Source organism: Aquila chrysaetos, chromosome W (genome assembly GCF_900496995.4).
Source record: "Aquila chrysaetos chrysaetos chromosome W, bAquChr1.4, whole genome shotgun sequence".
NCBI classification, from domain to species: domain Eukaryota; kingdom Metazoa; phylum Chordata; class Aves; order Accipitriformes; family Accipitridae; genus Aquila; species Aquila chrysaetos.
The window spans coordinates 6360367-6374915 of record NC_054457.1 but is presented as its reverse complement, the minus strand read 5'-3'; the positions used below and the strand labels follow the sequence as shown (position 1 = coordinate 6374915).

General features: G+C 45.7%; 1 protein-coding gene across 1 annotated transcript in view; it reads left to right on the top strand.

The window, feature by feature from the left end:
* The window catches only part of LOC121232746 (complement component C6-like), a 35401-nt gene that overhangs the window by 10775 nt on the left and 10077 nt on the right, over window positions 1–14549 (top strand).

Genomic DNA, 14549 nt, shown 5'->3' with positions numbered 1-14549 from the left:
ATTTAGAGCACATTCACTACAGTGATATGACTATTGGGAAGAACAAGATATGAAATAACATGCCATTGGGGAAGGGGAGAGCCTTAATCCAACTGGAACTGGGCTACCATGGCAGGCTAGATTAATGCAGTTTAGTTTCTGTACCATAACCAAAAGGGTTTTCATAAGAGTGCTCAGTGTACCATCATCCACTGCATCAGGTCTGTAGAGCTTTGCATCTTGTGGCTTTTGACATCTATGGCACATGGACATTTGCTTGGGGAATTTCTTTGCAGTCGTGGCTCCAGCTGCAGAGGAGACCCCCTGTGAACAGTGGCTGTAGACTGGTCTCCAGTCAAACCTCCTCTGTTTTGTGGGAATTGGTGTGAGGTATGTGAGGGCTGCTTTCCAAACTGGCAGTCATGAATGCATGTCCTGTTTGTCGTGGAAAATAAAGACTGGGAAGAGCTGCAACTTGAGTGGCTCCTGAGTCACTGAATAATCAAGGCTAATCCCATTTTCTAGTGTTAGTGTTACTGATTTGTCATTGATTTATTATTAGTTAGAATTAATTATATTTAATTTTAATATTTTAGCAAAATAATATGTATGTTGTATTTTATACATTTAACTACCAACCAGTGTCTGCTGTGAAATCCCCTGTATAGCCCCATACCAAGGCCGGAGAAATTGGCTAAAATCATCTAGTAGGAACATTTAGAACTTAGATAACAAGATAAAGAAATTAAAATCTGATTATAAAAGAGTTTGGTTTGACTAAAAAGTAGAAAATTGTGAAGCATAAGTATGGGAGTGTTAAGTTTGAAATGTAGCCTTAGGAACTTAGGAGCTTAGAAAATGTATAATGTGTAACCATAAGTATTGTTCAAAATCATTTAACCACAGAAGTTTTGACAAAGATTGGTAGTCTTGTAGTGTTTGTTTTAGAAACTAAGGAAACCATTATGGACACCAGTTTGCTGCTTGGAGACACCTGAGAGGTCAAGAAGCGGACGAGTGAGGAAGACTATGAAAGACCACCAGAGGACTCCTGAGGACCACCAGAGACCTTCACTGTGCCTGCGTAAAGGACATTTACATATGCTAATGATTTCCCAGAAGTTTAATGAATATGTATAACTTTTCTTGGAAATCTAATGAATATGCATCAATAAGTCCTAATATAAGGTGTATTGTTTTGGTGACAGGTGTGCGTGGTTCGTGAGAAGACTCGCCCGCGCACCCGGCCGTCAATAAAGAAGTGTCTGCTTATCAACACTAAATTGGTGTTGATAAGTTCTTCATTCCGAGCTTTTCGGTAACATTAGAAGCAGAAGATGAGATGTGAAATCTTACATTAATTATCAGTTTACTATACACATTGGTCTGTATCCACAAAGCCATTTAGGAGTCAAAACTGTGTTTACTTGAACCTCACCTTTATTTCAATGCCTTGAGGCTCTTGAACGTCCACATGGAGCCTAGCTGATGGGTCATGCAGCTAAAACCAGAACAGCCAGAGAGTTTCATAGAGCAGTCTGACACCATCCTTAATGTCACCCCACTCTGCACAGATGTAACAATGCTGATGTTTTGTATCCAGTTCAGACAGAAAGAGAGGGTAAGGAGGACATATAGTTGTGCTTCTGGCAAGAGGAAGAGGAATTGAAGGTGTATGAGGTGAGCTGTTAACAACTATCTCTGGTCAGTCAGTTCTGCTGTGTAGACTGGAATTTGAGCTACAGCTCTGAATTTTCTCTGTCTGCCTCTGAGTCACTGCCAAACATCATCAGGAACCTCTGATCCTGATTTGCCACAGAAAAAACAATCTGTGTGTTCTCTTGGCTCTGTAATGTACATCAGATTTGACCTAGAAGGTTCATATCTGGTGGAGAAAGACTCCTTTGGTGCCTGGTATTTGTCTTTTTTTAAATCATGATAAAGATACCAATCATACAGAAACTCAGAAAAAAACAGCCACAAATTGCAGAGATGAATCAGCAGAGCTCTTGATTGGTGTCAATTTACAGACTTTGACTGGTGATCAAATAAATCAAAATCTCTTGCCCCATTTCTCCTGATTCATCTAGTTTCTCAGTGGGCAATTTAAAAAAAAAAAATTATTGTGTTGGTGTTAAATGCATTCTGTATCTTATATTTGTAGTTTGATTTCAATACAGAAACGCTCTAAAAAACTTTGTCTGTTGGTGCCCCCTAGTGGAACGTTTGCCTGCAGTAAAGCTGCAGGAATTTTGCTAATGATTGTGCATATTCCATATCTTAATTGCTTTAAATTTAAGTCCCTCAAAAAGCCTGTTTGGGGGGTATAAAGTCATTCACACATATCAGTGCTTGCAGGACTGTGCTTTTATATAGCACGGGGCTTTTATGATGTGAAAAATGTACACACCAGTGAAGAAAATCCTTTTTCCTTCCTAGGCTTTGTTCATTTCTGTCCTTAGCATTAACGTGATACATAAACTTTCCTAAATAAAATGAGATATGCCACTCGTTTCTTTTCTCATTCTGTATCAGACAGAAAGCCAGGCACCAATGCAGTCAGGCAGACACACACACAGAGGCATGGAGAATATTTCTGCTCTCAAACCCATTCCCTGGGTCAGCTTCCGGCAGCAAGCAGTGTGGTTCCCAGCAGGGCAGTCACTCCCATGGCTCCTTCTCCATAAATGTTCCAGGCTGGGGACAAAGCGTTGGCCAAAAGGACTTTGATGAATGACAAGCTGGCATTAACCTATACCTCTCGGGCTGAACTTTACTGACTTAAGAAATGTCTGAGAGAGGAGGAAAACCCACAGCAGTGGTCTACTCTTGCCTCCAAAATAGCTGTATGCAGCCAAGTGCCACAGCTCCCTAGTGCAGATGGACATGTGCCACAAGAGCCAAGCATAACCACGCTGCCTCTGAGCAACAGAAGTTAAGCCAAAAAAAACCTCTCTTCTGCCCTCACCTACCACTAGCCATGGTGCAGGAATTGCTCTAACTCTGACCAATAGACAAAGCCTTGCAGACTAGATTTGCACTGGTAAATCCACATCGTGTGCATCTCCTCCAGTATGAACCCTCTAAAGCCTTTGGGGTTCCCCAGCACATACTGGGATTTATGTCTATGCAGACAAATGAAGGAACAAAAGGAGAAGTTGATGCAATCTATATATTCAGATCTGATATCTTTTAAATACATGTATGTAATATATATATAAATATATAAAACATGTATATACCTTTTAAATGACACCACTCTCACTCAAGCCCAACACAATAGTGATGACTGAAGTTCATTATGTGAAAGATCGCTAAAGCTATTGTATTGGGTTTGCATGGCAAGGTTTTGGTAGCAGGGGGGCTACAGGGGTGGCTTCTGTGAGAAGCTGCTAGAAGCTTCCCCTATGTCCAACAGAGCCAATGCCAGCCGGCTCTAAGACAGACCCACCGCCGGCCAAGGCCGAACCACAGCGACAGTGGTAGCGCCTCTGGATAACATATTTAAGAAGGGGAAAAAGTTGCTGCGCAACAGAAAACTGCAGCCAGAGAGAGGAGTGAGAATATGTGAGAGAAACAACTCTGCAGACACCAAGGTCAGTGTGGTGGGTTGACCCTGGCTGGATGCCAGGTGCCCATCAAAGCCATTCTATCACTCCCCCTCCTCAGCTGGACAGGGGAGAGAAAATATAACAAGGGGCTCGTGGGTCAAGATAAGGACAGGAGAGATCACTCAACCAATTACCGTCATGGGCAAAACAGACTCAGCTTGGGGAAAATTAACTCAATTTATTGCCAATTAACCAGAGTAGGGTAATGAGAAATAAAACCAAATCTCAGAACACCTTCCCTCCACCCCTCCCTTCTTCCCAGGCACAGCTTCACTCCTGGATTCTCTACCTACCCCCCCAGAGCGGCACAGGGGGACGGGGAATGGGGTTTACGGTCAGTTCATCACATGTTATTTCTGCCGCTTCATCCTCCTCAGGGGCAGGACTCATCACACTCTTCCCCTGCTCCAGCGTGGGGTCCCTCCCATGGGAGACAGTCCTCCATGAACTTCTCCAACGTGGGTCCTTCCCACGGGCTGCAGTTCTTCACGAACTGCTCCAGCATGGGTCCTTTCCACGGTGTGCAGTCCTTCAGGAGCACACTGCTCCAGTGTGGATCCCCCACGGGGTCACAAGTCCTGCCAGAAAACCTGCTCCAACGTGGGCTCCTCTCTCCACAGATCTGCAGGTCCTGCCAGGAACCTACTCCAGCGCTGACCTTGGTGTCTGCAGGGTTGTTTCTCTTACGTGTTCTCACTCCTCTCTCCAGCTGCCATTTCTGTCTGTCTCAGCAACTTTTTTTTCCTTCTTAAATATGTTATCACAGAGGCGCTACCACTATCGCTGATTGGCTCGGCCTTGGCTGGCGGCGGGTCCGTCTTAGAGCCGGCTGGTATTGGCTTTGTTGGACACAGGAGAAGCTTCCAGCAGCTTCTCACAGAAGCCACCCCTCTAACCCCCCCCCACTACCAAAACCTTGCCACACAAAACCAATACAGTCAGTGCAGAAGGAGGGGGAGGAGATGCTCCAGGCGCTGGAGCAGAGATTCCCCTGCAGCCTGTTGTGAAGACCATGGTGAGGCAGGCTGTCCCCCTGCAGTCCATGGAGGTCCACGGTGGAGCAGATATCCACCTGCAGCCCATGGAGGACCCCATGCCGGAGCAGGCGGGTTCCCAAAGGAGGCTGTGACCCCATGGGAAGCCCGCGCTGGAGCAGGCTCCTGGCAGGATTTGTGACCCCATGGGGGACCCATGCTGGAGCAGCTCGTGAAGAACAGCAGCCTGTGGGAAGGACTCACATTGGAGAAGTTCATGGAAGACTGTCTCCCGTGGGAGGGTGTCCTGGTTTCAGCTGGGATAGAGTTAATTGTCTTCCTAGTAGCTGGTACAGTGCTATGTTTTGAGTTCAGTATGAGAAGAACGTTGATAACACTGATGTTTTCAGTTGTTGCTAAGTAGTGTTTAGTCTAAAGTCAAGGATTTTTCAGCTTCTCATGCCCAGCCAGCGAGAAAGCTGGAGGGGCACAAGAAGTTGGCACAGGACACAGCCAGGGCAGCTGACCCAAAGTGGCCAAAGGGGTATTCCATACCATGTGACGCCATATCTAGTATAGAAACTGGGGGTGGTGGGGGCAGGGGATGGCCACTCAGGGACTAGCTGGGTGTCGATCGGTGGGTGGTGAGCAATTGCACTGTGCATAATTTGTACATTCCAATCCTTTTATTATTGCTGTTGTCATTTTATTAGTGTTATCATTATCATTATTAGTTTCTTCTTTTCTGTCCTATTAAACCGTTCTCATCTCAACCTACGAGTTTTACTTCTTTTCCTGACTTTCTCCCCCATCCCACTGGGTGGGGGGAGAGTGAGTGAGCAGCTGCGTGGTGCTTAGTTGCTAGCTGGGGTTAAACCACGACAGAGGGACCCCACGCTGGAGCAGGGGAAGAGTGTAAGGAGTCCTGCCCCTGAGGAGGAAGGAGTGGCAGAGATGTGTGATGAACTGACCGTAACCCCCACTCCCCGTCCCCCTGCGCCATGCAGGGGAGGAGGTAGGGAAAATCAGGAGTGAAGTTGTGCCCAGGAAGAAGGGAAGGGTGGAGGGGAAGGTGTTTTAAGATTTGGTTTTATTTCTCGTTACCCTACTCTGATTTGATTAGTAATAAATTAAATAAATTTTCCCCAAGTTGAGTCTGTTTTGCCCATGACGGTAAGTGGTGAGTGATCTCTCCCTGTCCTTATGTCAACCCACAAGCCCTTTGTTGTATTTTCTCTCCCCTGTCCAGCTGAGGAGGAGAGTGATAGAGCGGCTTTGGTGGGCACCTGGCTGCCAGCCAGGGTCAACTCACCACAGCTGTATTGCAGGAAAGGGAGTACCACAGCACTGCATACGCAGAGGCTGTGGGATGCTTCTGCTCCAGGGAAGCTGCCACTAATCCTAGTCTAGTAAAGGGCAAGGCTGACTGTGATGGTTAGATTCTGCTGAGAAAGGAAAGTTGTCCCAGGACTTGAAAAGGCCATGGGGAAAACAGCAGAGAGGATCATCTCTTTTTGCACAGAGGCAGTGAGTCTGAGCAGAGACTGGGAGCACTGGGACAGAAGCAGTGATTAGGGATAGGCCCAGTTCTCTGCACCTTCTTCCCTGTGGGGTGGCTTTGAGGTGCTGGTTTAATCAAACCAGGTGATTACCAGATGCTTTGATTGATGATTATTAAACCTTTTTGATAGTAAATACTGTTGTTTATCAGTGTCCTGGTTTCGGCTGGGATAGAGTTAATTTTCTTTCTAGTAGCTAGTATAGTGTTATGCCTTGGCTTCAGTATGAGAAGAATGTTGATAACACACTGATGTTTTCAGTTGTTGCTAAATAATGTTTCATCTAAAGTCAAGGATTTTTCAGCTTCTCATGCCCAGCCAGCGAGAAAGCTGGAGGGGCACAAGAAGTTGGCACAGGACAGAGCCAGGGCACCTGACCCAAACTGGCCAAAGGGGTATTCCATACCATGGGACGTCACATCAAGTATATAAACTGGGGGGAGTTGGCCTGGGGGGATTGCTGCTCGGGAACTAACTGGGCATCAGTCGGCAAGTGGTGAGCAATTGCATTGTGCATCACTTGTTTTATGTATTCCAATCCTTTTATTAGTATTGTCATTTTATTATTGTTATTATTACCATTATTAGTTTCTTCCTTTCTGTTCTATTAAACTGTTCTTATCTCAACCCACGAGTTTTACTTCTTTTCCCGATTCTCTCCCCCATCCCACTGGGTGGGGGGGAAGTGAGCGAGCAGCTGCGTGGTGCTTAGTTGCTGGCTGGGGTTAAACCATTACAATCAGGGATACAAAATAGTTAAATAAATCACTTGTTTCATATAGTATGCATGCTTTAGATGCAAATTTCTCAAAATACAAGCAACTTGAATAGTAGCTACTTAGTGATAGTTTTTATTTATTCTGAAAAATGTTATAAGGTAAGATCCCATTCATCTGGGCTAATACAAGGTGTGGGTCAAGCAGCCCAGTTCATACATCCTCCTTCCAGCTGTGTACTCGAATCACTAGCTAGTGCCAGGTGCTTTCTGACCTCCTTCCTTCCCCATAAATCTTGCAGTGGTGGCTGCGGTAGCTTCCTTGTTGTGGGGCAGGAGGGCTTCCTGGTGTTCAATATTGCAGCTTGTGCACTGGAGGATGTGTGGCTATCTCCTGAGATAGATCAGCTTAGGTTCTCTTTGTTCAGATGCTGCTTCCTCCTTCCTTGGTGGCTGGTTTGACAAGCATGGTGTTGTGCAAAGTGTGGCTGACTTTCCATCCACCCTCCATGAGGAGCTGAGGAGGCTGGGTACTGAGTGAATGTCTTTATGCAACATTTCTGGATGGTTCCCTGTCCTCTCCTCTGCTGGTAAGATGCCCTATAAGCATGGAAACTGGGATTTTAATTTCCCTAGACTTTTTTTCCACTGTGGTAGATAAAACCCATTTTTAAGCATTTCAGCCCCTGGCAGAAGGGGTACTTTTACTGCTATGAGGGAAAATGCATCTGTGCTCTAGTTGTGCTTGGGTAATCCCGTGGTTGTGCTTCAGTCTGTCAGAGCAGTCGCTGGGTGTTAACAGGGATGAAATCCAAAGTGGCTTCTAAAGCGGAAAGGTCTTAATTTCATTTCTGGCTGATCTGTGAGATGAAGAAGTGACAAAACAGTAGCCTGAAAGCATGGAAATGAAGGAAGGTGCTGAGCCAGAGATTCCCTCCTTGGCTCCAGCCCACCCAATTACAATGGGGGTGCAAATGAAGGGGTACAGGCTTGTGCTAGGCCTTCCTAGTCATGCAAGCAGTGAATATGCTTTTCAGAGCTAAACACCCTGAACTGTGCCTGATCAAGAGCAAAGCTGCCTAAACATGTGTTTTCAGAAGCAGTGGCTGGTTTTGCTTGCTGCTGCCCCAGAGCAACCTTGGTGCCAACCTCCTGCCATGATGAAGTCCTGAGGCCAGAACACCCCTCTTGCTTCATGCAGGTCTCAGTAAGGAGCTGTAAGTGCTTGTTTCCCTGCTGGGCTTAAGGTTGCTTTGTGGGTTAGATGCCAAAGCTTCTTTCCAACCCCTTTTTAAGAGTTTGTTCAAATGCTGCTCCTTCTCCAGCAGCCCAGGGAGCTCCCCCTGGCCACAGCAGAGCCAAGTGCTGCTGGTGTTCCAGCCCCAAGTGCTGGGAGCTTTCCTTATGGGAGCATTTCTCCTCTCAGCTGGCTCCATGCAGGAAGGGTGATTATTATTTTGCTTCGGTATGAAAACCTGGAGACACAGTGCAGGCTGATGCAAAGCTGCTCTGTTTGTGGAGATGCAGGGAGGTATCTTCAGTGTACTTACTGACTCACAGAAGAACCACTCTGGTTAAATAAGGATGTACAATGGCAAACCTGTGGGGCTGTTTTTCAAAAGGCTATTAGTGGTGCATCAAACACTTCCAGCTTGTTAATTAAAATCAAGGAGCAGCAAACTCTGTATAGGAGAGGGAATTCCTGACTGTTCATTTGACAAAGCAGCTGGAGAGAGCAGCTGTAACTCTGTGCTTTCAAATCCTGCAGCATAAAATCTGAATCTGCTAATGCAATCCTTAAACAAATTGTTTTTTCTGCATAGGTGCTGCTGTTTCACAGCATCCTCTGTGCTGATACAACCCTGTCACGACCCAGACTGGACAGACCAGGGAGTCGTGTTTAATTTGAAATTCCCTCGGGCTAAATTAAGGTGAAACGACACCAAATGATCAGTTAAAGATTTTATTCATGACAGAAGCAAACTGAACTGGGGAGGCATGGTAGTAGGTGGCAGGGTTTCTCACAACAGGAATTGGCATAAAACTACTGTAAACTGTGTAACCCAGGGTAACCATATACATCAGTTCAGGGAATAAGGAGATCCCTCCCGTTGAGTCACGAGGTTCAGAGCAGACCCCCTTGCTTTCCAGACTCCTCCTCAGAGAAGGGTCTGGGGGTGGCTGGATCCACTCTTAGTCTCAGACTTGGTCAACGGTTTATGCCTTGAAACGGATGAGGTGTAGGGATTGTGGAAAAGGAAAGAGAGAAGAAGACAGAGAGAGAAAAAGGAAGAGAGAAAGATTTCACCGGCGCTGGGTCCAGCGTTGGTTCAGTCAGCCGAGGTGTCCAGTCAGCTGAGGGGTCCAGTCCCGGTGGGCTTGCACACCTGGGACTTCAGTTGGTGTCCTTTTATCATCCTTGCCCCTCCTTCGGGTGGGCACCCGAACTCGTCAGGTTAATGAGCAGTTTGTGAGCCTTTGGGCTTGGGGGTCATTTGGGGAGTAACTTCTCCTTCCCTGCAGACAGGGCCATTGTTTGATCTTTGTATCAGAACAGCTTATCAGAACAGGGAGCTGTGCACCCTCCAGCACGCCCCCCCCCCTCCTGTTGCTGATGTCTGAGCTGATGGGCTTTTCACCTTGGCTCCTTGCTGTGCAGGGTTTGTCTTTAAGCAGAACTTGCCCCACCACAATGTTTGAGACATTAACTCTTTCAGTCTCTCACAAACCCCTCCTCCCAAAACCTTTGCTTCTGCTCTTCAGTCCCACACCTCCTTCAGATCATTGGTGGCAGCCAGGGAGGAGATGGTGCAGGTTTCTCAGTGAAGCAGAGCACAAGTGAATGGTGCCTGGCTGCAGGCAAGGCTGCCTAACACCACCGTGCCACGCCAGGGGCAGTGCCACCCTTGTCATCAGATGGCCTGGTGATGGACAGAGTAAATAAGATATTTTATGTATCACTTTTCTTATTGCCACAAGATATGTCAAAACAGCTCAGTATTGAAGCTATTCAGATGGCACGTTTAAGCACAAAAGGCTTTCATTTTTTTGCTTCAATATCCCTTCTCATGGAGGGTGTATAAGGTGATAAAAGTTTAAAGAGGAGGAAAAATACCTCGCTGAATTATTGAATTAAGTGCAAAGTGTATTTTCCTTCCAGTCTACCCTGATAGATGAGGTATGACCTTGTGAAACCCAGGAGAATACTGATTGGATTTCTCAGCTCCCTTTGACATAACATTTCCTCGTTTTTTGAAAAATGATCTTTTATAAACAAATTGCAGTAAAGATGAAGGGATGTTATGTTTTGCTGGAGAAATATTTCTTGTAAAAATATTGAAATTGAGGCCATGGATATGTGCATAGACACTCCCAAAGTCTGAGTGCTGTAAAATAGCATGCATCTATTTGCTGACCTCTCTGGGTTGCTCCCAATTTGATTCCAGTGATAGTGCTTTGGCCTTTAGGGAATACTGCACCAGTGCTTGAGACCAGAGACTTGGTAAGGCACAGCATTATATGGGTGTGAAAGCCTGCAGGGCCGCAGACCAGAGGAAGAGCATCTTTTGGTGCTGATGCTTTTCCGTGTGAAACTCTGTCCCAGAAGGCACCCTTGTTTGCATGAGCCATCACTCAACATGTTGCTGACTAATTTTCCAAGTGCGTGTTTCTCTAAGAAGACTTATTTGATTTCTCATACTTTTAAAAGGCCGTGAGGAAACCTTGTGAGTAGCTGACTGTGAGGACAGTGAACATGAAGTGGAGTGTCAGCACTAGGGTATTGCCTACTGCTCAGATGCCCTAACACATCCTACAATATAAGGGAAGGATGTACATTTGCAAGTGCTGATTTCCAGCCAGGACAGAAGAGAGTGAGACTGCTTTGAGAATATTCTACAAACAAAGCCTGTGATGAACCGAGGAATATATATGGAGAGCAGTCCTGCAGTGTCATAAGGTGGGCTGCCACACTTGGGAGAAGCTACTTTCTCTAGTCACTTTGGTTACATGAGTACAACCTTTGTTGTCCTGGTCCAGACCCTTTGTTCCTCTGATCAGCTTGCCTGCTTGCAGATGAGCTGACAGCCTCCTGGGGCACATCAGTCATTGCATGCAGCTTTGCTAGAATGTGAGTTAGCCCAAGCTGTGCTCTTTGCTGCTGTGGCCCATCAGCTTCAGGCAACTGAGTTAAGTTCACATAAACCCCCATCTAAGGAGTCTATATGGATGTACTCATGCTGTACTCAAGCCCTAACTTTGGTTTGAAGTCTACCAGTGCCACTCACCATCTAACACTTCTATTAATGCTAACTGTGGTGCTTGTCTGCTAGCTTGTTCTCTGATTATGAATGGCACAGACTGCTTGTAGACTGTGTGAAGTGCCCTTGTAGTCATTTTAAAATTTATAAACTTTTTTAGTAACTCCTTGCTTTCCTGTTAAGAAAGTGTAAAAGTAGTTTCTCAGCTCGAAGCTTTTACCCATCTGCATTATACTACTACAAACACTGACTTGCAGCTCACAGTTGTGGTTTGTTTCTACAAGCCTGGGAGAAGCCAGGCATCTCGTGTTTGAGTTCCCACTGGGGCTGCCCTCAGTGAGCTGGAAGTGCTGAGGGTTAGGGGATGCTCTCTGAAAGGTAGACGCTGGTATTTTTCACATAACTTCGCAAATCCCACCCAGCAGCAATCATGGAGCCAGAGTGATAACTATTTTAGAATAGAATATTTTCAGTTGGAAGGGACCTACAATGATCATTTAGTCCAACTGCCTGACCATTTCAGGGCTGACCAAAAGTTAAAGCATGTTATTAACGGCATTGTCCAAATGCCTCTTAAACACTGACAGGCTTGGGGCATCGACCACCTCTCTAGGAAGCCTGTTCCAGCGTTTGACCACCCTCTCGGAAATGAAATGCTTCCTAATGTCAAGTCTGAACCTCCCCTGGTGCAGCTTTGAAACATTCCCATGCGTCCTGTCACTGGATCCCAGGGAGAAGAGATCAGCACCTCCCTCTCCACTTCCCCTCCTCAGGAAGCTGTAGAGAGCAATGAGGTCGCCTCTCAGCCTCCTTTTCTCTGAACTAGGCTTTCAGTCAGCAGAGACCTCCCCAGACTCCCAAGACCTTTGGTAGATGATCGAGAGGGGTCCTGCTGTAACATCTACTAGCTCCTTCAGTACCCTGGGATGAATCCCATCGGGCCCCATAGACTTATGTGCATCCAGCTGGAGCAGCAAGTCTCAAACAAGTTCAGAGTAGGCTAGGAGTTTATCATCCCCCCAGTCACGGTCTTCCAACACAGGGCTCTGGGGGTCCCAGGGCCCATCATCGGTGTTAAAGACAGAGGCGAAGAAGGCATTAAACGTCTCTGCTTTGTCTACATCCCTATTTGTGAGGTGACCATCCTTGTCAAGCAACGGACCAATGTTATCTCTGATTCTCCTTTTGCTGTCAACATATTTTTTAAAAGCCCTTTTTGTTGTCCTTCACAGTACTGGCCAACTTGAACTCTAATCGAGCTTTGGTGAACAGCATCTCTGTAGTCTTCCTGCGTCACCTGTCCTTGCTTCCAACATCCATATACTTTCCTTTTTCGCCTAAGTTCTAGAAGATCCTTGCTCAGCCAAGCCAGCCTTCTGCCCCGCTTGCTCAACTTCTGAGATTTTGGAATCACCTCTGAAGAGATGACTCTTAAAATTTACAATACTTTCTTAAATAGTGAAAATAGAAGTTTAAATAGACCACTTAGGAGGGGGAACTTACCTGGGCTTTGGGAGGTTAGATTCAGACCTATATTTTAAACTGTGTGCAGAAGGGCTTTGCATGAGCATCCCAGGGTCTCTAGAGGGCCCTATCCACTTGAAAGGTCATGCATTTTTCTGTATTGGCATGGAAGAAATATGAAAACTTGATGTTTTTCAAGTTTATTTTTGTTTGCCAGAAACTTTTTTAGCTAAGCTGACTGGTATGTTGTCTTGGTTTCTGATCCTTTAATCATCCTCATGACCTCCCTGATGTCTTCTGCTTGCATCATGGTAACCATCTAGGGTGGGATTCATCTCACATATCCATAGGCAACAGCAGTTCCACAGGGATCTGCATTGCAGCTAATCACTCTCCTTTTGTATTAATGAAGAGAAATTGGGTGGGTTTCTACATAAATATCTGTTAACTGAATAAGTGCCCTAGTAGGGCTGTAGAGGGTGACTAACTCTCACTCTTCTCTGTACTAAATATAAGGAAAGACTCTTAAAGCAAGACTGGAATATTATGTAACATGTTTCATTTACTAACTAGTTTACTAGCCCATCCTGCTACATGTTGTTATTTTTATAAACTATTTTCTTCAGTTTTTTGTCACTGAATTCCTATGCTGTGACATCAAAGGACTTCTGAGGGCTTTGTATCAGAATTTGTGCCCATTCCCTTAGCTCATGTTCCTAGTATTTTTGGCAGCAGTTAATTCAGTTGGACTGCTTGAACTACAATTCAAAAACCGAGGGCTCAAAGATAAGAAGCCATCCCCATCCCTGGGGATGTCAGGCAGGAACAGACATGATTCTGTGGCAACTGTGTTTATTATATTTGGTCCACGCTGGAACAGGTGCACCTCAAAGCACCTGTAGCTGTGGACTGTATCTATGCCGCAGCAGGTATACCCCTTCATTGACAAAAGCAGCCAAACACAAGCTGAGCTGGACTGATGTTGAAACCAGTAGTTTTAATTGGAAATTTTCTAACAAAGCAGAGCTTCACCAGAACATTTTGTGGACGTTTGTGGACATTTTATGGGCATTTTACAGACATTTCACAGGGGTGGTCCATAGACTAAGGGAATGATATCTGCGTATTATATCAAAGGATGGGAGGGGGAGTGGTGGTTAATGAGAATGTATTGGATAGTGTGAGACCTGAGCACGACGTAAATGGTATGGAATAAGGGGTGGAGATTGTACTGGTTTTGGCTGGGATAGAGTTAATTTTCTTCATAGTAGCTGGTATGGGGCTATGTTTTGGATTTGTGCTGAAAACGGTGTTGATAATGCCGAGTTGTTTTTGTTATTGCTGAGCAGTGCTTACACAGAGTCAAGGCCTTTTCTGCTTCTCACACTGCCCCACCAGCGAGTAGGCTGGGGGTGCACAAGAAGTTGGGAGGGGACACAGCTGGGACAGCTGACCCCAACTGACCAAAGGGATATTCCAGACCATATGACGTCATGCTCAGTATATAAAGCTGGGGGAAGAAGAAGGAAGGGGGGACGTTCAGAGTTATGGTGTTTGTCTTCCCAAGTAATCATTATGCGTGATGGAGCCCTGCATTCCTGGAAATGGCTGAACACCTGCCTGCCGATGGGAAGTAATAAGTGAATTCCTTATTTTGCTTTGCTTGTGTGTGCGGCTTTTGCTTTACCTATTAAACTGTCTTTATCTCAACCCATGAGTTTTCTCACTTTTACCCTTCTGATTCTTTCCCCCATCCCACCAAGGGGGAGTGAGTGGCTGTGTGGTGCTTAGTTGCTGGCTGGAGTTAAACCATGACACCAGTTTCTGAACTTTCTCTTTGCTTTTTTCCTATCACGTCTTTCCCCAAACCTTGCCGTTTAACAAGCCTGATGCTTGAAATCAATGAGGTCTTTATCCCTGTGGTTTTGGTTTTAGCAGACTGATAAACTGTGCAACTTCATAACAGTGAGTTAGTATCCAAAATACAC